At 41.3% G+C, this 25,796-nt stretch overlaps 1 protein-coding gene across 5 annotated transcripts in view; it reads left to right on the top strand.

The window, feature by feature from the left end:
- The window catches only part of gulp1a (GULP PTB domain containing engulfment adaptor 1a), a 138,244-nt gene that overhangs the window by 41,860 nt on the left and 70,588 nt on the right, over nucleotides 1–25,796 (top strand). The window lies entirely within an intron of this gene.

Raw genomic sequence — 25,796 nt, 5'->3', positions numbered from 1 at the left:
GCTACTCAACTGGCTTTAGATAAGCCAGTCCTTTATTAGTATACAAGTGCTTTGTTAATAGTTCTATCGCTCGAAGTCGAGTCGAAATAGATGAGTTTTCAGTCTGCGCCGGAAGATGTGTAAGCTTTCTGCTGTCCTGATGTCAATGGGGAGCTCATTCCACCATTTTGGAGCTAGGATAGCAAACCCACGTGTTTTTGCTGATGGGAACTTGGGTCCCCCTCGCAGTGCGGGTGCAGCGAGCTGTTTGGCTGATGCAGAGCGGAGTGCACGTGCTGGGGTGTAAGGTTTAACCATGTCCTGGATGTAGGAAGGGCCAGATCCATTCGTAGCATGGTACGCAAGTACCATTGTCTTGAAGTGGATTCTAGCAGTTACCGGAAGCCAGTGAAGGGAGCGGAGGAGCGGCGTGGTGTGGGAGAATTTAGGAAGGTTGAAGACCAAACGAGCCGCTGCATTCTGGATGAGCTGCAGAAGTCGGATGGCACATGCAGGTAGACCAGCCAGGAGGGAGTTGCAGTAGTCTAGGCGTGAGATGACAACAGTCTGGACCAGAACCTGATTCGCCTCCTGGGTCAGCTGGGGACGTATCCTCCTGATGTTGTAAGGAGTGTATCTGCAGCAGCGGGTTGCAGCTATATTTGCAGTGAAGGACATTTTGTTATCTAGGGTCACACCTAGATTCCTTGCAGTCTGAGTCGGGGAAACAATCGAGGTGCCGATGTTGATTGTTAGGTCAAGAGTGGGACAATCTTTTCCCGGAAGGAAAAGCAGTTCAGTCTTGTCAAGGCTGAGCTTGAGGTGGTGAGCAGACATCCACTGAGAGATGTCAGCTAGACAAGCAGAGATGCGTGCGACGACCTGGGTCTCAGAGCGGGGAAAGGACAGAATTAATTGGGTGTCGTCAGCGTAGCAGTGGTATGAAAAACCATGCGGGCTAATGACAGATCCGAGCGAGTTTGTGTACAAGGAGAAGAGGAGGGGACCAAGAACAGAGCCCTGAGGGACCCCTGTAGTTAATTGACAAGGGTCGGACTCGGACCCTCTCCAAGTTACCCTGTAGGTGCGGTCTTTGAGGTATGAGGTGAGGAGGGAAAGTGCAGAGCCTGAAACTCCAAGTTCTTGGAGAGTGCGGAGAAGGATCTGATGATTCACCGTGTCGAATGCAGCAGACAGGTCCAAAAGGATGATGACAGAGGAGAGGGAGGCTGCTTTAGCCGTGTGCAGTTCCTCAGTGACAGCAAGGAGGACATTTTCTGTTGAGTGACCTGCCTTGAAACCAGACTGCTGCAGATCCAGAAGGTTGTTCTGATGGAGATAACAGGAGAGTTTTTTTATAGACAGCGCGTTCAAGTGTTTTGGACAGGAACGGGAGGAGAGAGACAGGCCTGTAGTTTATAACATCAGATGGGTTGAGAGTTGGTTTCTTTAGGAGAGGGTTTACTCTTGCCTCCTTGAGACTGTTTGGAAAGTGACCAGAAGTTAGAGAAGTGTTGATGAAATGGGTGAGAAACTGTAGAATATCAGGAGCGATAGTCTAAAGGAGGTTTGATGGGATAGGGTCCAGAGGACAGGTGGTAGGACGTGCAGAGGTAACGAGGATAAGAACCTCACTTGGAGAGAGAGGGGAGAAGGAGGTCAGTGTGTGAGTGAAAGGTGGGTCTGGTGACCCAGCGGTGAGTAAAGGTGAGTCAGAAAAAGAAGAGCGAATATCATCAACCTTTTTTTCAAAGTGGTTAACAAAGTCGCTTGGCAGAAGGGAGGAGGGGCAAGGGGCTTTGAGGGTGGAGAAAATGGGAAATAGTTTTTTGGGATTGGAATAGAAAGATTGGATCTTATCTTGAAAGAAAGTGCTTTTTGCCTGAGAGATGGAAGCAGAGAAACAGGAGAGGAGAGCTTGATAGGTTAGGAGGTCGTCATGGTGTTTGGATTTCCGCCTTTTCCGCTCTGCTGCCCGAAGAATGGTTCTTTTAGCACGCAGTGCGTCATTTAGCCAGGGAGCCGGAGGGGACTGACGAGCCTGCCGAGATGTGAGAGGACAGAGAGAGTCCAGAGAGCATGAGAGAGTAGAGAGGAGGGTTTCTGCAGCAGAGTTTGGAGGCAGGAGTTGGAACGAGTCAGAGGAAGGGAGGGCTGAGAGCACCGATGAGGCAAAGGTAGAGGGGGAGAGGGAACGAAGGTTACGGCGGACAGGTGCAGAGTTAGAAGAGATTAGTTTGTTATGTTTGGAAAGGGGTAGAGAGAATGAAATGAAGAAGTGATCGGATGTGTGAAGCGGGTTTACAGTGAGGTTAGAATTAGTGCAGTTCCTTGAGAATATGAGATTAAGGACTTTGCCAGCGTTATGAGTTGGTGGGGATGGAGACAGTGAGAAAGCAAAGGCGGTTAAAAGAGATGTTAGTTCAGCTATCTTCCCTGTCTGGAGGTTGAAGTCTCCGAGAAGTACAGCGGGAGGGCCAGTTTCTGGGATGTGTGAGAGGAGATTATCTAATTCCTCCAAGAAGTCCCCCAAGGCGCCTGGTGGACGGTAGAGAACAACAATGGTTAATTGTATAGGATGGGTTACTGTGACGGCATGGAATTCAAAAGTGGAAGGAGTGAAGTTAGGTAGCTTGAAGAGGGAAAAGCTCCATTTGGGAGAGAGCAGGAGACCAGTGCCACCTCCTCTGCCAGAGGGTATGGGTGTGTGGGAGAAGGAATATGCTGCGGAGAGAGCTGCTGGGGTGGATGTGTTGGATGGAGTAATCCAGGTCTCAGTGAGAGCAAGGAAATCCAGAGACTGCAGGTAAGCGTAGCCAGAAAGGAAGTTAGCCTTAGGAACAGCTGACTGGCAGTTCCACAGGCCACCTGAAACTAGATGTTGGATCTCAGTGGAGCATGTGGGATAGACGAGAGCAGGCCGGTTATATCGATTAGGAGATACACAGGGTCAGTGATAATTGCGGGAAGACACATAAACAGGAATTGAGAAAATACACATGATTATAGCATGAGGGGCTAGAAAACTAAATGAAATAAAATAAAATACTAGAGATACTTAGCTCAATCAAAGTAGGATTTGCCTCCTCTTTGCCTCCCTCGTGACTCCCACAGGACTCTAATGTCTTTGTCAGTCTTAGAGACTCCCACAGGACTCTAATGTCTTTGTCAGTCTTCGTCTGTCTGACGCTCCAGGAAAGTGCTACCTAAAATGGACACCTGATTGCTAAGTTCTCACAGCTGTGGGGCCATGCCCCTTTAATTAGTTAACTCTCTGCAGCTGGTGGCCCTCAAAAGGAAATTGAGACTGGCTCCCTCCTGAGTTGTTATTGTATTTTCAGTGTCACAATGGTTTTCGAATTACATTCAACCCTAAGTTATAAAGTTATGAGTTTAACCCTTAATACAGTTACACCTACTCAATAAAGCTCTTAGTATTGTTTAAATCAAAGTTTAACCCTAGAAGTCAGTTAGTTCAGTTTGAAGGTTTCAGTCAAATTACTTATCCCAAGTTTCTGCCTGACAGATACTGTAGCGGTTTTGAGATTTAAAATCATAATTTCAGTCAGATCAACTAAAGAGCATTTATACAGAGTACACACACTGAAACAGAGAAGTCTAAAAACAGAATGTTACTCACACAATTCTAGAAGTCACCAGTTGTTATTCTGTCAAAATCGAGTTGCACACAGAAGGTGTAAACCTATTACATTTATAAGTAAACACATTTAGTCAAATAAAGTGGTATGGGCTCCTCCATCAGGCCTGGTCCTCCTCGCTGAGGAAAGACCCTCAGTCCTCTCCGGGCCAACAGACAGGACGTCCATCACACGGAGGTTTCTCCCTGAAGTCTCAGCAGCTCTCTGGACACCACGCTGTCTCAATCCGTCCACACTGAATACAAGAGGGGGAAAATGTAAATAATAAATGCTTTAGACAATAAGAAACATAAAGTTGACTGTTGAGTTGCTCAGTTTTTTTAGATTGTCAATACTATTACTGTATAACTAATATATCAGGTTAAGAGGCACATTCAAATAAAGATTGGTCTTTAAATACATTTTGTCTTTTGAATTGTTTGTCTAAAGTCAAGGATCTAGAACTGGTACTTAGTTTTAATGGTACAGTCTGGTTATTATGCTGTTTGGAGGAGGCCTCACAGGCATACTTGTCAACCCTCCCGATTTTCACGGGAGACTCCCGATTTCATTGCCCTCTCCCGGTTTCCTCCCGTGGTCATATTTCTCCCTCATTTCTCCCAATTTCTGACAAAATCAGATTTACACACAACTGTTTCCACTCGGACTTTAATACAGCTACACCATTGTTTGGTTTCCATGGTAACACGTCTCTTTAGTAGTGCGCGCAACTCAAAGTCTGAAAGGGTGAGGCAGATAGTGACAGAAAACAGAACAAGAATCGACAACTAATCTACTCTCTGCTCACTCCTTTCCTGTAAAATACAGGTCCAGCCCACACATATGCTCCATCAAGGACGGTGCCACAGGCCGCAAGGCAGTGCACTTACAACTACAATAAGCATGTTAATGTTAATCTAACAGCTCCGGCGACCCACGAACACCCCATGACCCCCCCCCCCCCCCCCCCATTTAGCATTTTGCATTTTGCAACGCTCCCGATTTCTGAGGTCTAAAGGTTGGCAAGTATGCTCACAGGTAAGAGCACTAACTAGCTACCATCACATGTACCTTAGCTTGACTTAAATGTATCAAACGTATAATTAAGTGATGGCAAAATATAAATAACTAATGTCATGCAAACATATTAATATTTGCTTGATTCCAGAGTTGAATTTAGCACAATTGCATACAAACGTCAAGGGATTTTAAGATTCTGAAGTATTCGTTCAAAATAGAAAATAGCATGGATAATTTACAAAGGCTTTAAAATCACAGCAGGAGTCCAAGCCAATTATAAAACTTGTAATTATTTCAGTACAGTTCAATTGGTTTTATTTTCATAAACGGTTATCAACCGTTGGTGCCAAAGCAGTATAGGCTATTATATATTAATTACTGCTGTAGACTACAACAACTACTTGTTTAGCTAGCATAAACTCAACAAAGCTAGCGTTAGCTGACTAACTGACGTTATTTTGCCGCTAAACTGCACGATATAAAACGGTGGTCTTCAAAGCGGATTTAATCCTCAATCACAATAATAATATTCAAAGTAATACTGGTCAAGTAACGGGCAAAATGTACCGTTGGTTGACGCGCCATGTCAGCGGACTGGTAGCGACACGAACCGTAGCCCCGCAGTCTCCAGTCAGGTGACTCGTCGTTCTGATAGCTCCGCCCCTTCGCTCCAACCCCCCTCCCTCCCCCCACATCTACAGGTGAAAATTATTTTTGCCACACATTTATCGCAAGAAGTGTAGAAAAAGTCAAGACCGCAGATTCGTCGATTTATACTGCCACAGAGCAGATTCGTCAAGTTGTAATGACTGAATTGAGAGGTTGTAATCACCAAGTTGCAGTTGAAATGGAAAATATATTTAAAAAATATGTATTTTTCTGCAAGTGAACATTTCATCAATAACTTCATTTTTTTCTACAAACTACAAAACTTTTTTTTTTCTTCTGTGACTTCAAATTTGGTTCACAGTTACGTGGATATTTTATACAAGTGTAAATTTGGTTCCCAGTTACGTGGATATTTTATACAAGTGTAAATTTGGTTCACAGTTACGTGGATATTTTATTCAAGTGTAAATGTATGCACACAAGCTCAGATTTTTTTTCTGCAAGTACTCACATCAGGTTTTACACGCTCTCGCATTTTGCACCATATCTACTTTCATAGGAACCTCCGGCCCCCCGGCTGTATCCGGCCCTCGAGACAATTTTTATACGGACCTCGAGGTAATTTAAAAAAATTTAAAAAGTAAAGAAATCTAGACCGCAAAAGAATTAAACAAGCGAGTGCCTGTTTTTCCTGGCCAAAGGTCAGGGTCCTTGAACACAATACGAGCCTAATGTTTCATCACGTGGTATATGTCTCGTCTGACGGGTGCAGTTCTGCCGGAGAGCACCAGAACGCCGCTCCAACACTTCACAAAGTGCAGTCCCCATAAGGAGCCGTACACATGCCGCAATTTTAGTGTGGCTGTGTCTTTAGTTGTAAGCCCAGTGGCGATCTGTTCATCTGACATACAGTGAATAACTTTGTTGTTATTAGCATCTGGTTAGCTAGCTATGCTAACGAACATAAGAAGCTTTTTCTACAACCAGTGAGTTAAAGGCACATCTTTATAGGATCATTATAGTTATAAAAAAACAAGAGAATAAAGTTAACAGGTATAAAATACTATATGACAGTAAAAGAAAGTTGTTATTAATAAACAAGAATACAGTTTGAAAGGGGAGTGATTTCTAAAATATCCATAAATGAAAATAAAATCTGCTTGTTAAGAGATGTATCCATACTGTAGATCTCTTAATGTTGCTCTCAAAGTGCACCAGATTGATGCTTTTAACTTCAACATTTAAAAACAAATCTTCCTGGGGGAGCATGCCCCCTGGACCCCCCTGGAGGAGGTGAGGACCCCCCTAGAGGAGGTTAGGTCCCCCCCCACTTACATTATGTTCACATGAATAGGAAACTAAATACATTAGCACACATCTTGTGTCCATATCTTTCTGTTTTGGTGGTCATGCCACAACCGTGCACGTGCATGCATACGCGAGTCATGGTAAGATATCTGGATTAAGAGGTTGCTTTTTCTTCGCACAGAATAAAAGAAAGACAAAATGAATGGGCTGTGATTTTAGTATTTTTAAGCAGAGGTCAATCATTTGTACGGCCCTCGGAGGATGTTGAAAAAATGTAAATGGCCCTTGAGAGTAAAAATGTTCTCCACCCCTGCACTATATGAATGCTGAATCTGGCACCAGAAGATCTAAGCGTGCTGTGTTTAAAGAGGTGGATGGCTAGGCCCAACTTTTTGGACAATAAGTCCAATTTTGTAATCAAACCTACGATTGTGTGGCAGCCGGTGCAGTGAGGCCAGGTCTGAAATCCTGTGATGTGTAATTTCCCTTTTTGTTAAAACTCTCACTGCGGCATTCTAAATGAACTCACCGCCAACCTTCTTAGAGAGAGAGAGAGCAGCGGGGAGGACCTAGCAGAAATGTAATCTCCTGGAGATGAATGCATGTTCACGTTTTTTCTGAAATGAGAGCTGAACTTCTCACTGCCAGTCCTCTGAATAAGAATTGAGCTCAAGATAAACAAAATAAATGTTCTGGGCTCAAACACCTCAGCTGGAGTCTGAAAGTCCTGAAGCTCTGTGGACAGCCTGAGCCTTCACTGGTTAGCACCTGCATGGACAATCACATTACAGGCTGTTGGGTGGATAGACATATCCGTAATCAATCAGCAATCTTCTCGATGTTGTTTTTACTTAATATAAGCGGTTAGCGGTAGTGTCAGCTTGAAGCACTCTGTTTCTTGTGTTGTTGATTGAAGAAGGAATGACGTTTCCCATGTTCTAAAAAGGGAAATTACACCTCATTATAGCCAGAAACAAATCACTTTTCTTCGTCAGTCTTGGAATTAGAACTGCCACCATTAGCCCATTGACAAATAATTAATGGCCAACTGTTTAGATAATTGCATAGTCGTTAAAGGATTTCTTTGATAAACAGTTGTCAGAAAATGCTGCCTTCAGACTCTCAAATGCTAAGATGACCTCTCTTTATGACATATTAAATTGTTTTTCTTTAGGTTTTAGATTGACAAAACAAGACATTTAATGAGACCATCTTGGAATTTTTCGGAAATTGGGTTGGATATTTTCGCAGTTTTACCGCAATTTCTAGACCAGACAATACATCTAGAAAAATAATCAGCACAATATAAAGAAGTAGTAATTATTTGCAGCTCTACCCGGCATTCACTTGCAGTATCTGCAAGTTATATCATTTTCTGATTGTATTTCTTAGAAATAATGTTGTTTCCCATGTTCTACAAGTTGATTCATCTAGTCAACTGATACTTTAGTCAAATGCCAAATAATTGCCAATCGTCAATTATTTAAAAAATGCCTAATTAATACATATTTTTTCATCTAAATATGCCATATGCAATTGTCGGCCTCTTACAGAGATTTCCAGATTTTCTCTTCAAAAAAAAAAATCTAATTCAAATGAATATCTTTTGGTTTATGACATTTAAGGACATTAACTTGGACTTTGATGAACTGGAGTTTTTGGGCTATTTTGTCATGATCTTTAGACCAAACAATTATTAAAATCTGGGTGTGGTCCTAGATAACAAATTGTCCTTCACTGCAAACATCGCTGCTACAACCCGCTGCTGCAGATACACGCTTTACAACATCAGGAGGATACGTCCCCAGCTGACCCAGACATCAGCGCAGATTCTGGTCCAGGCTCTCGTCATCTCACGCCTAGACTACTGCAACTCCCTCCTGGCTGGTCTACCTGCATGTGCCATCCGACCTCTGCAGCTCATCCAGAATGCAGCGGCTCGTCTGGTCTTCAACCTTCCCAAATTCTCCCACACCACACCGCTCCTCCGCTCCCTTCACTGGCTTCCAGTAACTGCTAGAATCCACTTCAAGACACTGGTACTTGCGTACCATGCTGTGAATGGATCTGGCCCTTCCTACATCCAGGACATGGTTAAACCGTACACCCCAGCACGTGCACTCCGCTCTGCGTCAGCCAAACAGCTCGCTGCACCCGCACTGCGAGGGGGACCCAAGTTCCCGTCAGCAAAAACACGTGGGTTTGCTATCCTGGCTCCAAAATGGTGGAATGAGCTCCCCATTGAAATCAGGACAGCAGATAGCTTACACATCTTCCGACGCAAACTGAAAACTCATCTCTTTAGACTCCACTTCGAGCGATAGAATTACTAACAAAGCACTTATATACTAATAAAGGGCTGGCTTTCTAAATGCCAGTTGAGTAGCACTTGAAATGTTTGGCTCTATGAAACCTGATGTACTTATATGATTCTGTTTTCTTAAAGGTTGTATCTTCCTGGTCGAATGCACTTATTGTAAGTCGCTTTGGATAAAAGCGTCAGCTAAATGCAATGTAATGTAAAACAAATAATTAGCATATTAATCCACAATGACAAGTGGTGAGTCGTTTCTTTTAGATCTACATTGCATTGAGTAGCAATATTTAACAGTTCGAACATTTACACACTTTTTTTACACCAGCAATTATGTGACATAAAGCCTGGCCTGTTGTTTGAAATGCTCAGGTAGCTGCTTTTAACATCAACACTATGACAACGGGAGAAAAGCTCTCAACTGCTTTGAGAGTTACGCTCAGCAGGGGACTTTTTTGTTGTCTTTCGGAAACCTCTAAACCACATGAGACAACAGTAGAATTCACTTACACGCTCTGAAGTAAAAAGGTTTACTGCACATGCTAAGCCTTGCTCAGCAGAGGCCGAGATGAGGAGCGCTTTGATGTTTACCCCAAATCAAGGCGGTGTGCGTTAAGTAATGTTTTATCAATAATACAAATCCCCTTGTTGCATTTTTGCCCGTCAGCCAGCGATCTTGCTCTGTGTGCACACGGGGGGGGGGGGGATTAATTCAGCTTGGCTCGCACGGTGACACAGTTCAACGTAGCTTGGCTGAGGTTGACATGGAATATCAGTTAGTGTTGAACTGGGTCAGGTGGTACATTAAATCCCTTTTCTTCTGAAGCAAAGGAGAACAGTGCCGCAGCAGAATTATAATCTTCTCAGATGTGGTATATGACATAAGCACAAAGAATGTCTGCACCTCACATTTCTCAGACTGCAATATGCTTTTCAGACCTTTTTTTTATTCATTACATGTCCAACTCAATTTTCTCCTCCCGATGAGCTCTAGAGGACGCCTGCCTCGCAGCTCCAACCGAGGTGATGGAAATATAGTTTTTCACCTCCTGGGTCTTTTTTGTATGTTTCAATCTTTCTAGGAACATTTTACTCAACAACTCTAATAACAACAACAGTCAACACAGTAAGAAAACGTACTGATAAAAAAGAGCTTATCAACATATATAGTATGTTTAAATAGGGATGCACCGAATATTCGGCCGCCGAAAATTATCGGCCGAAAATGGTTAAAAAGGCCCTTTCGGCTTTCGAAATATCACCGAATGTCAGGGAACAGGGTTACGTTGGTAAGCTAATGTGTTGTTGTGATGACGTAATCAAAACGTGGCGACAAGCACGGCGCGCGACCATGCTCGCGGCTGGCTCACAGCCAACATGTCTGGCGCTTGGAGATATTTAAAAATATCAGAGCAAGAGGCGCGGATTGCGATTTGTAAAACGTGTTCATTCTTCCAAACTCTCTGCTGTAGTCTGACCACCAGAAGACTATTGATGTGTGTAGTGAGTTAGGTAGAAATATACTGTATAATAGTAACGTTATTGAAGATGATGCCATGTTTATTGAAGATTTTACATTATAAATCTTCCCCAAAATTATTCAAAAGCACATTCTTTCAAACTCTCTGCTGTAGTCTGACCAACAGGAGACTATTGATGTGTGTAGTGAGTTTGGTAGTAATACTGTATAATAGTGATTGAATATTATTGTATTCTCTTTTTTTGGTGTTGCACTTTGCAGACGGTCCCTTCTTCGGCTGCAGATAGAGACCAATTTAATGTGTCCAGCTCGGAGGACGGCGCATATTGCCTTTTTTTTTTATCAACATGTGATTGTAGTTGTCAACCTTACCACGGTACTTAGGAGACGTCATTTGTGTCTGAATAACGTTTTGTTCATCAGTTATTGATCCGTGAAATCCGAATCTGCCAATATCGTTCTAACTTTACTCAACTCGCAGCAGCGCGGATTCGATCAATTGCTATAAAATCACTCTGATACTACTACAGACGGTGTCACTACGCCGGCGGCTGTGGCCGTTGTTGAAGCGTCTTCAGGCTCCGCATCGGCAGGCCTCTCCCTCGGTGTGGAGCTGTCAATCTCGACCCTAACGCCGCTTACAGCCGGCCAACTAAAAGTTGTTTTCCGTTCACGTTGTCATTTTTAGACTCCTTTGCTTCTTTGCTTGTGAATCCAAAAGCTGTGACACTTGGATGTTTTCGTTTTGCCATATTTTTTATTACAAAGCCAGAGTTAACAAAATATCAATATGAACATTTCAAATACCTCGCCGGCATCACCGCCGTAACCATAGCAACGTAAGTAAGAATGCAGCGCCGCCACGTACAGATGGCAACACCCAGACATATTCACAAATATAAAACAAATATTCAGAAACTGTAATGAACAATAACTATTATTTATTTCAAGAACTGTTATTTACAGAAACTCAACATTTCTAATCTGTGTGACACAAATATAAACGATTGTTTTGGGCTGCCCCTATTTATCTCAAAGTCAGCCTTCAGGGGAGCTCCCTCCCTCTTCGGGGGAGCCAAGCTCCCCCTGGCTCCCCCCAATTTCGAACAGTGTCTGTGGCTGAATGGCCAGCGATTAGGTGTGGCGCATTTATCATAGGTGATCAGAGCTAACTGCCTGCCGTCAGATTTCATTTAAAAAACAGATCTGATTTTAAGACTATTTCTGCGCTCATAAAGAATGATAAGAATAAGAATAATGCGTATTGAACTGGTTTCATTAATTAGTGAGTTTATTTAACACTAGAACCGCCAATCGGGTCAATTTGTGTGATGTGTGTTGTGTGTGTGCAATGTAACTTTTTTTCAATAAAATATTAAAGTCTCCCAGTCCGTGACTTTTCCTGAAAGTGTGTTATGTAGCACCCTATGTTGTTAAAAATTGCATTCTAATAGCGGGATTTGACGGGTTTAGGTAGGCCTATACAAAAACCTCTGGCGGTTCTAGTGTTAAGGTAATGAGGTACAGTAGAAGCCCTTTTTTATCAGTAACGAATTTAGCAGTTGAACATAAAAGTCAACTAACTGAGGGTCACTTGTAATGACAGTGTTGTGTCTAACTGTAAGCTTGTCACTCAGAGTAACCTACAGTTAATTTAGCTGCTGGAGAAGAAAGATCAGGGGGGAGGGGGAGAGAGAGCTGTGGTTGATGGGCCATTAATTGTGTAAATACACAGCTGGGAGCTGTCGTTTCATTCAGACTGTTTAAAAAATGGTAACAACGGACAATTTTTCTTAGCGGATGCATGTCAATTTAAATCAATACATACAATTATTTTTTAAATCAATACATACAACTATTTTTTAAATCAATAAAAACATTTTCAAAATCCATAAAAGCATTTAAATTAATATTGGGAGTCATCTCGTTACTTTGTTGAGAATGTGGCCGTGTAATAAGTGGGATAATTTGCAGCGAGTTGTTCCTTATGGGGAAAATAACACCCGTCATGTGTGTGTAGAGGTGTGTGTGGATAAAACACTTTCATGAAGTGAAGGAATTTCCTTCTATAAAACAGCTGTGGGCAGCAGTGAGTGTCACGGACATGAATTCATAGATCAAGGCAGACTGGTGCACACACTCTCCTGTCCTGCCAGGCGACACGCCCGTTCTAAGCCGTGTCCCTCACTCCTCACATCCCAAGCATCCCCACAAGTGTATTATGTTGTTACATCTCAGATGTTATGTTTCAGTTGTGCTCTGTCTATGTTCAGTGATGCAAACTTGTCACCTTTCGGCGAAATTTGCCGTTTTGAATCCAAAATAGGTCGTTTGTGTTATTCATGTAGATCTGCAATAAAAATATTTTTGGGGTATGGGGCGGTCTGGGACCCGGAATAATCTGCAACCGTGAGCTGTTATGTGCCATCATGACACGCATGGTGTTCTTGTTTTATATATTATAATGAAGTGCGAGCTGTGTGCTCGAGTCTTCCTGCCTGTCGGCTCTACTCATGGATGTATAATAAGGCTCTGCTGCTCCGAGATGATGGTCTAGCTTCAGCAGCTACATTACCTACGGGTGCGTTCGTTAATATTAACTGTGCGTCCGAAGTCACTGTGGCACAGACTGGACCGCTGGTGAACAGCTGTTAGAACGGGCTGTTCAGGTGTTCAGAGCAGAGCTCCCTGTCGGAGCGGCAGAACGTGATGTGAACTGAAAAGTTTTTCTGTGGCAATATTATTTAAGGAATCGTTGAGCTAGCTAGCTAGCATACATTGTCACTATCTGCTAACGTTAGCTTTAGCCTTCTATTTCTAATAGTTTTTGTTATAGGCTATAAACAGAGGTGGTATAAGTATATATATTGTACTTGAGTAAAAGTAGAAGTAATCAGATCTTGTACTTGAGTAAAAGTAGAAGTACTCAGATCTTGTACTTGAGTACAAGTAGAAGCACACCGATCTTGTACTTGAGTAAAAGTAGAAGCACACAGATCTTGTACTTGAGTAAAAGTAGAAGTACTCAGGTCTTGTACTTGAGTAAAAGTAGAATTACTCAGATCTTGTACTTGAGTAAAAGTAATAGTCCCAGAGTGTAGGAATACTCTGTTACAGTAAAAGTCCTGCATTCAAAATGTTCCTCAAGTAAAAGTAGAAAAGCATTCTCATCAAAATATAGTGAAAGTAGCGACAGTAAAAGTAGTCGTTGTGCAGATTGGTCCATTTCGGAATAATAGATATGATATGTTTTATAATGATTGATCATGAAAGTGTTCTCAAAGCTGGTAAAGGTGCAGCTAGTTCGAATTACTTTGTATGCTAAAGGGTAGCTTGTGGATTTACTCCAGGTGGAACTAAAGTCTGATTTAACACTTGATTATATTTCACATCATTCATCCACATCTGTAAAGTAACTAAAGGTATTAAATACATTTAGGGGAGTAGAAGTACACCATGTACCTCTGAATTGTAGTGGAGTAGAAGAACAAAGTAGCAAAACATTGATATACTTAAATAAAGTACAAGTATCTCAAAATTGTGCCCAAGTATAGAACGGGTACTTGTTGAGTTTATGAACTTAGTTACTTTACACCATGTGGCTATAAAGATAGAAAGACTTAAGCCTTGCACAGAGGCATGCAAATACATTTACATACATACATCAAAATGCTCAACAGTGCTGCCAAAATTATAAACTGACTGCTACACAATTTAAAATAAATGCTTTTATATATTTCTATTAGATGTGACTCTTTGGCGTTTCTGTTATTATTAACACTGCTGCTTTAGTTGTTCTGACTGCTAAAATCCTCTGTTATTCCTCATTTTAAAGCCGATATTCCGTGGGGTGGGGGAGCCGGGGGCTCGGATCCTTTTTCATACCTGATGAGTTTGCATCCCTGTATGTTAAAAAGCCTCAGTCACCTTAATTCATGTAATAAAAACATCTCAGGTCAGTAACACTCAAAGCTAAATGTGCAATACCATGTTCAGCTATGTTACTATTTATAATGGTATTGTTGTTACATCAGAAGATGTACATATTGGAATGATTTCTTAACTTACGGTAGGCTATTTTTTACAATGTGTGTTGGAAGGATTTATTAAATTACTATGAATATTGTCATTGTTGATGGCTTTTGGAGAGGGGTGAACTATAAGCCTGAATTACATAACATTTTATACCTAAAAACATAAAACCCACAATACTTGAATCACAATTATTCTAGTTATTTTTACCTCCCGTATTGCTTTCAACCCACCAGCTTTTATGGTGTTGTTACGTCACTAACTGTAAGCTTGTCACATACAGTCTATGGTCACTCAGAGTAACCTACAGTTAATTTAGCTGCTGGAGAAGAAAGATCAGGGGGGGAGAGAGCTGTGGTTGATGGGCCATTAGTTGTGTAAATACACAGCTGAGAGCTGCCGTTTCATTCAGACTGTTTAAAAACGGTAACAACGGACTATTTTTCTTAGCGGATAAATGTCAATTTAAATCAATACATACAACCTATTTTTTAAATCAATAAAAACATTTTCTAAATCCATAAAAGCATTTAAATTAATATTGGGAGTCATGTCGTTACTTTGTTGAGAATGTGGCCATGTAATAAGCGGAATAATTTGCAGCGACTTGTTCTTTATGGGGAAAATAACACCCTTCATCCAGATGAGGATCCCTCCGCTACGCTTTGGGATCCTGATCAACCGACGAAGATCCACTAAAATGTAAATATTTTGGGTGAATTACTGAGTTTAGGCACGTTAATAACGTTGTAATGAAGTTGAATACAGTATATTCATATGTGTCAGTGATTTCATGTCAATTCGGCGAACATAAACATAAATGATCGTGGTGAAGATGATGATTAAATTAGGATTCAAAATCGAGGGCCGGGCTGCATTTCCTCCCGTTCGTTTTTTTAAACATATTTTGTTAAATAACAACATGGTGATGTTTTGTAAATGATTACATGTCTCTTATTTAGCAAAGAGTATGATATCCGTGACATATGGATCTTAACAAAGTTCATCTGTACATCCAGCGTACTGTATCTGACTTTATTTCACATGAGCTCCAGTGTGGAACCCCACTGCACCCCCTGGTGGATCAACGATCCATTGCAGCTGGCTTCATTATAATTACATGTATCTATCACGGGGGCTTTCTCAAATCAAGCTGGAGGTTTTCCCTTGAGCAAGGGCAGATCACGTACCAATCACAGCCCTCGCGTTTCAAACTGTCTGAAATGAATCGCTACATCTGTACTTAGTGACATCACTAGCGCTTCTATTGGCTAGTGCTCCAACACATTGTAAGTGATTTGCTAAGGGGCGGGATATCTCAAGGCAGTTGACAAATCACAACAGAGCCGGCCAGCTAACCAATCAGAGCAGACTGAGCTCTGGTTTCAGACAGAGGGTGAAAAGAGGTGCTGCAGCACAGGCAGTGTGAAAAACATAAAGAGCTTTTTTAACATTAAAGCATGGGGACATGACCCAGGAGAGACACAAAATACAAATGTGAACCTGGAAATTAGCATTTTAGGGCCCATTTAAGCTTCCACTGATATTGCATAATCTATAACAGCAGTTGGAGATTTCTGTTTATTTATTATTTTTGAGCACTTCTTATCCTTGTTGTACATGGTTGAAATCTCAAGAGCAGCTAATGGACTTGTTTGTTCATATGAATTCAGAAAAAATGGCATTCATTGATAAAACCTTGACCTTCTGCACTCAGAACAGTTGTTATGCATCATCTGAGGTATTTTCATCCTTATCCAACATTTCAACTGAATGGCACGGTTTTTAAAGGTTTTGAATGAGCGGATAATAGAACACAGAGTTACAACACCTCAGACCTCTGATTGGTCGTAGAGAATTGTCACTTGGGGTACACAAGACGTATGGCACAATCTAGCCATTTTCAAATAGTGTTACGACTGAATAAACGGGTTTGAACTCAATTGCACGACTCACACAGGTTTTTACAAAAAAGGTTTTATTCAAACCAAAACTCAACGACAGTGGGAAACAAAAACAAAATCACTCTTAACGAGGAAAAACAGTATCAAAACAAAATCGCTCTTGATGAAGAAAAAACACTAACAAAACAAAATCACTTCAATGAGGAAAAACACTAGGAGCATGAATATAAGAATACTTAGACAAGACGTGGCTCAAAGCTCTGCTTGGGATTCTTTCTGGCATGATACGCTGGTAGACTGTCACAAGAAACGAAACGAACTGGCACAGGACAGAGGGAGACGAGGACAATAAATACCCCAGGTAATGGGGAACAGGTGGAAACAATCAGGGGCGTGGTCGACAATCACAGGAGTGGGAGACACACAAGGAAGTGAGGTCAGAGTATCTGAAACGAGAGGAAAGATTACTATTCAAAATTAAAGGGGAAAATCACTAGAGAAAGATGAAAAAAAACACTTAACTAAACTAATATAATTTGCGAGAGATGACAAATAACAAAGCTAGCGTCATTTGCCACTGCAATTATGTTTTGGCAAAGCCATGTTGTAGACCCTGAGTAAAATTGACTAAGTCCAGCCTTTTTTGTCTTTGTTTGGTTGCCGAAGAAAGGATTAAGTGAGGGGCACTTTGATATGATGTCATGAAAGCTGAGAATTCCTGCAGTCACTTTAGTCCGGTTGAGCAGAGCCATATCATGCAGTGGAAATAGCATTTTTAACCATCCGCTTCTGTCGTTTCTTTATAAAGATGCACTTAAAAGTGCATCCAGAGAGTCCCTGGGTCCCAAAATGCCACCCATATAACCCTTGAATAAAATGTTGGCATAGAGAAAAAGAGTCTTGGCCCAATTAAAAAAAACTCACACAAAAAAACACTTTTCCATTCAAAGGATAATCAGTGATCTGTAAGTTGAAGTACATTACATTAATACTATTAATAAAAGCTCTTCACAGTGGTGTATTTAAAGGCCCTTTAATATTTTCCCGTCGCCATTGCAATGCTATAAGAGCATTCATGTACTGTGAAAGATGAGCTATTTAGAAGCCAAGAGTCACCAAATCTGTGCTCGTTATTTTGAGCAACCTATTTTCTCCGATGACTCATAGCCGATGCAGTTTGACTCTGTAGTTCCTCTCTCAGGATTCTGCAGACTTTAAGTGGCCAGCTCGTACCCTCTGCACACACAGAACCTGCAGAACATCTGCCAGGTCCGGACCCCCAGGATGTGTGATGGGTCAGAGTCAGTCTGCTGCTATCTCTGGGTCCCATGTGTCTTATCTATCACTGCCAGCATGTTACACACTGGATCTGTGCGGCTGCCCCATGATGCTTTTCCCTTATCGCTAGACTTTTAGAGCTGAGGGGAGAAAAAGGTTATTTCGGAAACTTTGTTTTTAATGAGGACTGTTTAATGGGAGTGTACGATCGAATGTGCTGCATGGCTTGAACTCAGCCATTAACCCTTTGCACTCTAAAGAAACGGTCCGCAGTCTACATTAGTATTTTTTCTTATTGTAAAGTAATCACTTGAAGTGTTCTTAAAAGCTCAAAGTCTGTACAAACTGAGCTCAAAGGCTTTGCAAGTCATGGAACCAAACTTATTTGTAAAAGTAGAACAATTAACACAAAAACACAATGTTCCAAAAGATTTCTAAATGTAGTCAAATTAGCCAAATATTTCTCAACCCTCCAAAAGTTATTTGAACTATGCGCATTTGTTACAAATATGCCCATCTTTACTCGAAGCCTCGGGCAAACCGCACGTTGTCATGCAGTGTCGCACCGCACATTATCTGCGAAATGACATTATCACATTAGATCGAGGTCTAAGCTTTACACTGGATAAAAAAGGACAATGTTTTATCTATGGTGGTGTTGATTTCGGTTCTATAAACATAATATGAAGAGAATCCTACAAAGAGCAATATCCGGGAGGTCCATTGACATGGGATAGTACGTTTTTCACAATATAGTAGTGCATTGATTACTTTTTTTGTAAGCAGATTCAAAAGTTAGCATTGAGTTGGCACCCTCGACAAAAAGCCAATGGGATAAAAAAAATGATATGTCTGATGCAAACAAACTTTTATGTTATTAACATGTTTGTCAGCACGACTGCAATCAATGCTAGATAGCTCATGTGAAAAAAAATGTATCACATGATGGTTGCATGACTTTTCGTGACCGCTGCTAAGCTCAAGGCAGCTACTGTAGGTCATGACAACATTTAATAGTCACGGAGCCAAGAAGTGCTAACATGCTAACTCATTTCTAGGTTTACGATTTATTCCTGCACTACTGTATTGGTTAATCCAGTAATATGTCTCCGCGCCTCCTCTGACCTGCATTAGAAACAATAGGAATAACTGATTCCAGCATGTGATTGGACTTATTAAGTTATCCCTCCTTTCCTGGATATATTTCTCAGGTTAAATTGGATGTCTAATCCAACAGTATTATTAGACCTGTTATAATCCTCTTGTTGGCTCTTAATCCAATTACACGTTCGCTCCTTGGTCTGCAGCCCTGGCCCTCTGAGGAGTAGGATTTGAGTATTTTGGGAGCTCTTTTGTTGAGACCTTGAGCGGGGTTCATATTCTGGGCTTGTAAATCCCCTCCGAGTCATATTTCATATCGGACCATACAAATAAAGTTGACTTGACTTGGAATACGATATGAAGGCCCACTTCTTTGAGTTTGTTTTGGACTCAAATTTGTGCCGAGCTGTCAAAACTTGTCTAAGAAGATTAATCCAGCAGACCTCCCTCTTTCATAACAGGAACCCGCCCCTGTCCTCGGGACTTCCAGCTTCTCATTGCCAGCAGATCGTAATTATGATTTTTGGGTGATTGGCTTCCACTAATGAGGAGGAACAGGGTGAATTAATTTCAGCTGAGCGGGTCTGTGATCCTCTGCCATTTTCCTTCACATGACTCTCCAACGTGCCGTTATTAGAGGGAAGGGAAAACGCAGCAAACTGAAGCCTTTTTGACTACTTGCCTTTGAGCTATAGAAATCAAACTATATTTATGACTTAACCATGTAATGAATTGATGTGTGAGCGGCATCCTAAACACCTGTTTTCTTGTTGAGATTTATTTTGTGAAACCACATTTCCGGAACTCATTGCTTGAGGGGAAATCTAAAATGTATCTATTCTGCTTCATTATTCAGTGCTATATTTACCACAATATGTGACTTCAGCACACTGAGAGAATTCCTCAGCTGCAGACAGATGGGCGACAAATGATTATGTTAGCTTTTGTTTTCACTCAGATGGAAATTACATTATGATTTGAGTTATGGAGTATATTTATTCTCATGAAACAATGCAAACAGGCTCTGTCGTTAAGACTTGAATGAATTTGTTACTCCATAAACATGGGGTGGGTGATATTGCAATCATTTTACAACACAGTAGGGCTGCTCAATTAATTGTAATTTAATCGCAATTACGATTTTGGCTTGCAACGATTATGAAAACAACATAATCGAAATAAAACATTTTTTTTTTTAAATTAAAAATATATATTTTTTATATTGGTTTTCAGTTGAATTATACTTAAAGTTCAGGGTAATCAACTGTTAAAAACATACTGTTCACATTTTTTTTTCAATAAATGGATGTTATCAAAGTAATTAATTGTAAAGTTAATCGTTTTGAATAATCGTGATATCAATTATTAACCCAATAATCGAGATTATGATTTTTGCCATAATCGAGCAGCCCTACAACACAGTATTAGTTTATATTAAGATGAGGAAATGTTTCTGTACATACAGTTCATACATGGTTTAATAACCATATAGTACTGCAATGCATATGATTATGTTCTGCATCACTTGAGAATACAAAACAATTTCACAATAATAACATTTCAAAGTTTTACAGGTGCTAATAAATAATTAAGCCATTAAAATGCCAGCCTGACATCTGTCATAATAATATAAAGCAATCAAAACATCACAAATATTTACTTTTGGGTACACGGTACCTAAAGGGAAGAAGCAAAAAAAGCATTGAGTTTTCCGGCAGCTATTGCTCTGCTTTTATTTCAAAAAGCTGACAAGATAATGTTGAAATGGCTGGAGATCAAAACACCAGATTCAGATTTTCCAAAAGCAGCTAGATACTTTGAGATCGCTATAAGCCGATTTCAAATTAAACGTTTATTTCTATAGCGCAATATCACAAAACACCTTTGCCTCAGTGGGCTTTACAGAATAATTAACAAAGGTGACATTGGAAAATATAGTTAAAATGACAAAACAATTATAAAAAACATGATAGAACATGAAATACAAATAAAATAGTTAAAGGTGGGGTATGTCAGTTATTTCAGAAACACTTTTTGTTATATTCCATGGAATGCTCTTAACATCCCGATAGCAATGAATATCTTAAGTGCTTTGACAAAAAATACATAAAAAAATGTCATCTGCGGAAGCCGTAGCGCTGTAAAAAGCACGACCGATCATCTGAGCCGGCCCGGCTAAAATAACTGTGTCCATCTGTGCACAAATTTATCTGGTGCCCTCATTGGTCATGTGCATGTTCGTGTGTGTTGGAGGAGGGGCTCTGTAAGTGTAACGACGAGACGCCGTTACTAGAGCTCTCGTGAACATGTTTATATAATTTATTGATGTAGTATTTATTTAATGGTATAAGTGTTCACCCCCATCTTGTCTGTTGCTTCTGGTCGTCTCTGTGTTCCCTCCTACTGATTACCCAATTGTGTTCACCTGGTGCCCTGTGTTGTCCCCTTCCCCCTCACCTGTGTCTAATTGCTCCCCCTCACCTGTGTCTTGTTAGTCAGTGTGTGTATTTAGGTGCGGTTTTCTAGAGAGTGGTAGGGTGTGTGAGATCCTGGTGGCTGCAGGCTGGGCTCACGTGAACAGCAGCAGGATTGAGGCTGTGTGAACTTTGTGCACATTGTTTTAATAAATGCCCACGTCGGGTTATATTTTTGAATGTTCTGCCTCCGCCTCCTTGCTTGGTCGGGCCTCTCAATTGTCAGCGTCACAATTGGTGTCAGAAGTGGGATTTGACCAAGTAAGGAGGTGAAAATTACGAGAGGAAAGAAGAGGGACAAAAGAGAGGAACCGCGGCTGGGGGTGGCTATGCCTGGAACCGACCAGGGGGCCACGGCTGCTCAAGCAGCAGGAGACGAGAGACAAGGAGTGGAAAGACGAGCGGGAGGAGCGGCGTTTGCAGGCCGAGTCTGCGGAGCCTGGGTCGTGCTGGAGGCGGACCAGCGCCTTGCAACAGGCGAGGACAGCTTCACGGGTGGTTTCGGAGGTAGAGGCCTGGCAAACACTTTGAGGAGGAGTAGGGAGGCCAGCGCAGCGGGTGGAGCCAGATGGCGGTGCACCGGCTGGACAGCAGGGGGCGACGGCAGACGGGGCTCCTGAGCGACGGGAGGAGTTGACAAACATGTTGAAGACGCTTGTCTGTTTCGGTGCATCCGGAGATCAGCGATTGGAGGAGGAGCACTTTGTGACAATGTTTGGGGGTGTGTCCATAGCCTCAGGGGAGGGATATATTAGGTCCATAGCCTCAAGGGAGGGATCTGGTGTGTCCATAGCCTCAAGGGAGGGATATATTAGGTCCATAGCCTCGGGGAGGGATCTATTCTGTCCGTAGCCTCAGGGGAGGGATCTATTCTGTCCGTTTTAGAAAGCCAAGACTGTCTATCCCGGGCACTGTGCGCTTTAGGAGAAAAGGGGGGGAATGTAACGACGAGACGCCGTTACTAGAGCTCTCGTAAACATGTTTATATAATTTATTGATGTAGTATTTATTTGGTATAAGGGTTCACCCCCATCTTGTCTGTTGCTTCCGGTCGTCTCTGTGTTCCCTTCTACTGATTACCCAATTGTGTTCACCTGGTGCCCTGTGTTGTCTCCTTCCCCCTCACCTGTGTCTAATTGCTCCCCCTCAACTGTGTCTTGTTAGTCAGTGTGTGTATTTAGGTGCTTTTTTTCTAGAGAGTGGTAGGGTGTGTGAGGTCCTGGTGGCTAGAGGCTGGGCTCACGTGAACAGCAGCAGGATTGAGGCTGTGTGAACTTTGTGCACATTGTTTTAATAAATGCCCACGTCGGGTTATATTTTTGGACGTTCTGCCTCTGCCTCCTTCTTTGGTCGGGCCGCTCAACGGTCAGTCTCACAGTAAGGAAGTGGCAGATTTTTTCCGGCTGTGTATTTTCAAATTCTAGCGCACTCCAGCTGGTTTCTCCAAAATTACCTAACCCACCTTTTAAGAATGAAACAAGATAAAATCAAACAAAACGACAGTAAAAACAATAAAATACAATTCCATCAAATGTAGGACTCAGGAGGACAAGCATAGCGAAATCTAAAACCAATTCTAAGGAAAGACTTTATAACAAAGGAAAGTATTCAACAGGCTCTTAACATCTTGGACACTGTCTGCCTCCCTAATGCAATGCATTATATATTTGTTGCATTCCCTTTTCCTTGGACTTATGCCAGTGAACTGCATCCTTCGCTCGTTAGATTTTTGCTGCTGTAATGAATTGAGGTATAATATTACCATCTTTAGCAACATGAACTCACGGAGCAAAGCAAAAGTTATTATGAACTCAAAAAATGATGCTCGCATTTTAATATTTCAAAATGTGTGTGCATGGATGATCTGCAGCAGTATCACTCAGCACTTATTAATGCAGGATCTTCCACATTTATGCTCTCTCGTTGCCCTTTACATCTATCCCCGAATGTCGTTTCCCACAAATCCCTCCGGCACTTTCATGATAGCTTGTCAACACTACAGGGTAGCACTTAATAGAAAATTCTGGCCCTCATTTATCAAGTGAAGTAACCTACAACCACTTTCATCTGGAAAGGATTGTGCCCTTTTTTTAAATAGTAATTACCAACCCTAAAATGTTAAAGAAAAATCTCAAGGAAAGAAACTCAAGGGATTGCAAGTCTAAAAAAGACAAAGGACACATTGCATTCGAGTAGAGGGGACCGGCCATCTTATTGTTTTTGATCTGAGTTCTGAGAAGCTTTTCATTGATCTTTGTTCCTCAACATTGCATTTTTGAGAATGATTGATCAATGTGTTTGTTTGCTTTTTTTCAAACCATTAATAAACACTGACAGCTCACAAATATCCCCGGCTGACACTGCGCTGTAAATTCAATAGCCTATATGAGCAGAAAATGCTTTATAGTATTGAACAGAAGGCTCTGCTTATGGTGCTTGAATTGTGTGCTGTGAAAAGAGCTGAGTCAGCACCTCAGTCATCAAGCACACTGTAACGTAATAACTCTGGTGGAATTAAGTTTATATGATTGTTTTGTTTTTAACCCTAAGTCTCACTGTTTTTTGAACACAAACCTGCCCAGTGTGTTCCAAGTTCTCATTTGTACTTTGGATGGTCTGATCTATACACTTTTGCAATCTTTAAAAGGTGTACACCTGTGGCGAACCGTGTCTATCACAACTGGACCTTCTGTACACACACACACCCCCCGCCCCCCTCCGCCATTATAATGTCTGTCTTTTCGCTGAATTGTCGTCTTGAAAAGGGTACTCACAACAATTCCGCAACATTTTTTTCACCTGTTGCACTTGCCATTTCAACGTTAACAACAATAAAACGGCAAATGAATTGCTTCGTCGCATTCATTCTAGATCCTCTGTCTCGAGCCAGTTAACTACCGGGCCTTCTAGAGTACCCTGGAACAGAGGGAAACTCTGAAAGACTACGCCCATTGGCTACAAATCAATTGCTCAAACTGTCAGTCCAAATGTACGCTCTCATTCAGTGCATAGGGCCAGGGAATTCTATCAAGGATATAGAATATCTTGGTTGAAGGATATTCTACAGAGTCCCAGAAAAATATCTGGTTGCATTTATTTTCTAACACAAAACCACTGAAATGCGTAGTGCATGGACCGAGAAAGACAAACAAATCAAGGTAACACTGTAATATTACAGATCAACAACACAGACGATTCTCATTTAATCATTTTCTATAGATTTTATAAAATATTATTCATATAATTTAATCGATTTATAATAGAGTGTTTCAGGGTATTCTCTGAATACCTTGAAGGCCCTGACGGTTCACCACTGGTGTCTTCTCGTATTTATGGTGAACGAGGACAGGTGACGTAGTAAAAAAATCCACACAAAGTTTTGGTTGGAAAAGAGCGTTTAATAGCAAACAAACGCTTTTAACCTCGGAAAATGTTGTGTATCTCCCCGGTCAACATTGATTGAGTTGTTATGTCACTCCCTTACTTAAATATCGCTTCTCATAGTTGTTTTAATTCAAACCGCAATATTTTTTCTAAACATAACCAGGTAGTTTTGTTGCTGGTATAAGCTCCCCTATTTGAGTTTGCAAAGCTGCGCAGTTGCTAATTTTTCTGGATATTTGTAGGAAATCGCAAATAAAATTGCAAAATACAATTTCTCAAGATATAAAACGAACTGTTTGAGGATACATTTTGAGAGGATGTATACTGGATTGTAAATTAACTTCAAAGTTTACGCTTCTTCCACTTGGCAATCTGGTCCACCATACGCTGGTCTTTCAAGCGTGGGTTTGATACATTCCAATTAGATACTATCAGTGTGTTTTTGTATGAAGTGTTCTTTGTGTATATTGAGAACAAATCGCTTGAAAATGTTTCAACCAGATTGATAATGTAAAGGGCAGAACAAGACAAAAATACCTCTGAGCAAAAGATCAATAAGAGTAGGATGAAAAACACCCGTCATTGAAGCTTAGCACCAAAATCTGTGCAGGTTCAAAAGGAACGTATTTCTGTTTCATTATCAAGTGCACAATATTGCCTCTAACAACCTCTGATTAATAGGCAACATGTTGCTTTTGCAAAGACTGAAATGCATTCAGTGATTAGACTATGGTGAGTTCTATAGGAACTGGATCCATGTATATCATCTGAATTTACTATGGACTGAAAAATCCCAGTTAAAGATCCTGATCCTAACACTGAGTAGACTGCAGAGAGCCCAAAGGAAATAGTCTTCACAAAATTTTTAGAGACCAAATTCACAGTGGTTCAATCAAGGGTTACTTACGCTTTTCATGATCCTAAAACACAATTAGAAATAAAGGTCATTCATGGGGAAAAAGGTTCTAACAGTATGGTTCGCCGTCTTGCAATACTGTGGGGACATTTAGCTTCAGGGGGTAAATGGGTGGATACCAATTGGAGGGTCAGTTGTCCCTCTACTGCTGTCAACATGTTGACATTTCTTTGGGCAAGATACTTAAAGATACCCTCTTATGCTTATTGGGGTTTTCCCTTTCCTGTAGTGTTAAAAACGTTGTTGTGCATAAATGGTCTGCAAAAGCTTGAATCCCAAAGTTCACGCCAAGCTGTTCTTCTTTGTTAACTTTCGTAACATAATGACATCACAATATAACAGCCTTGTTTCCATAGGCT

Source organism: Notothenia rossii, assembly GCF_949606895.1.
Source record: "Notothenia rossii genome assembly, chromosome: 2".
NCBI lineage: Eukaryota > Metazoa > Chordata > Actinopteri > Perciformes > Nototheniidae > Notothenia > Notothenia rossii.
Note: the sequence above shows the minus strand (reverse complement) of the source record. Positions and strands in the feature narration are given on the sequence as shown.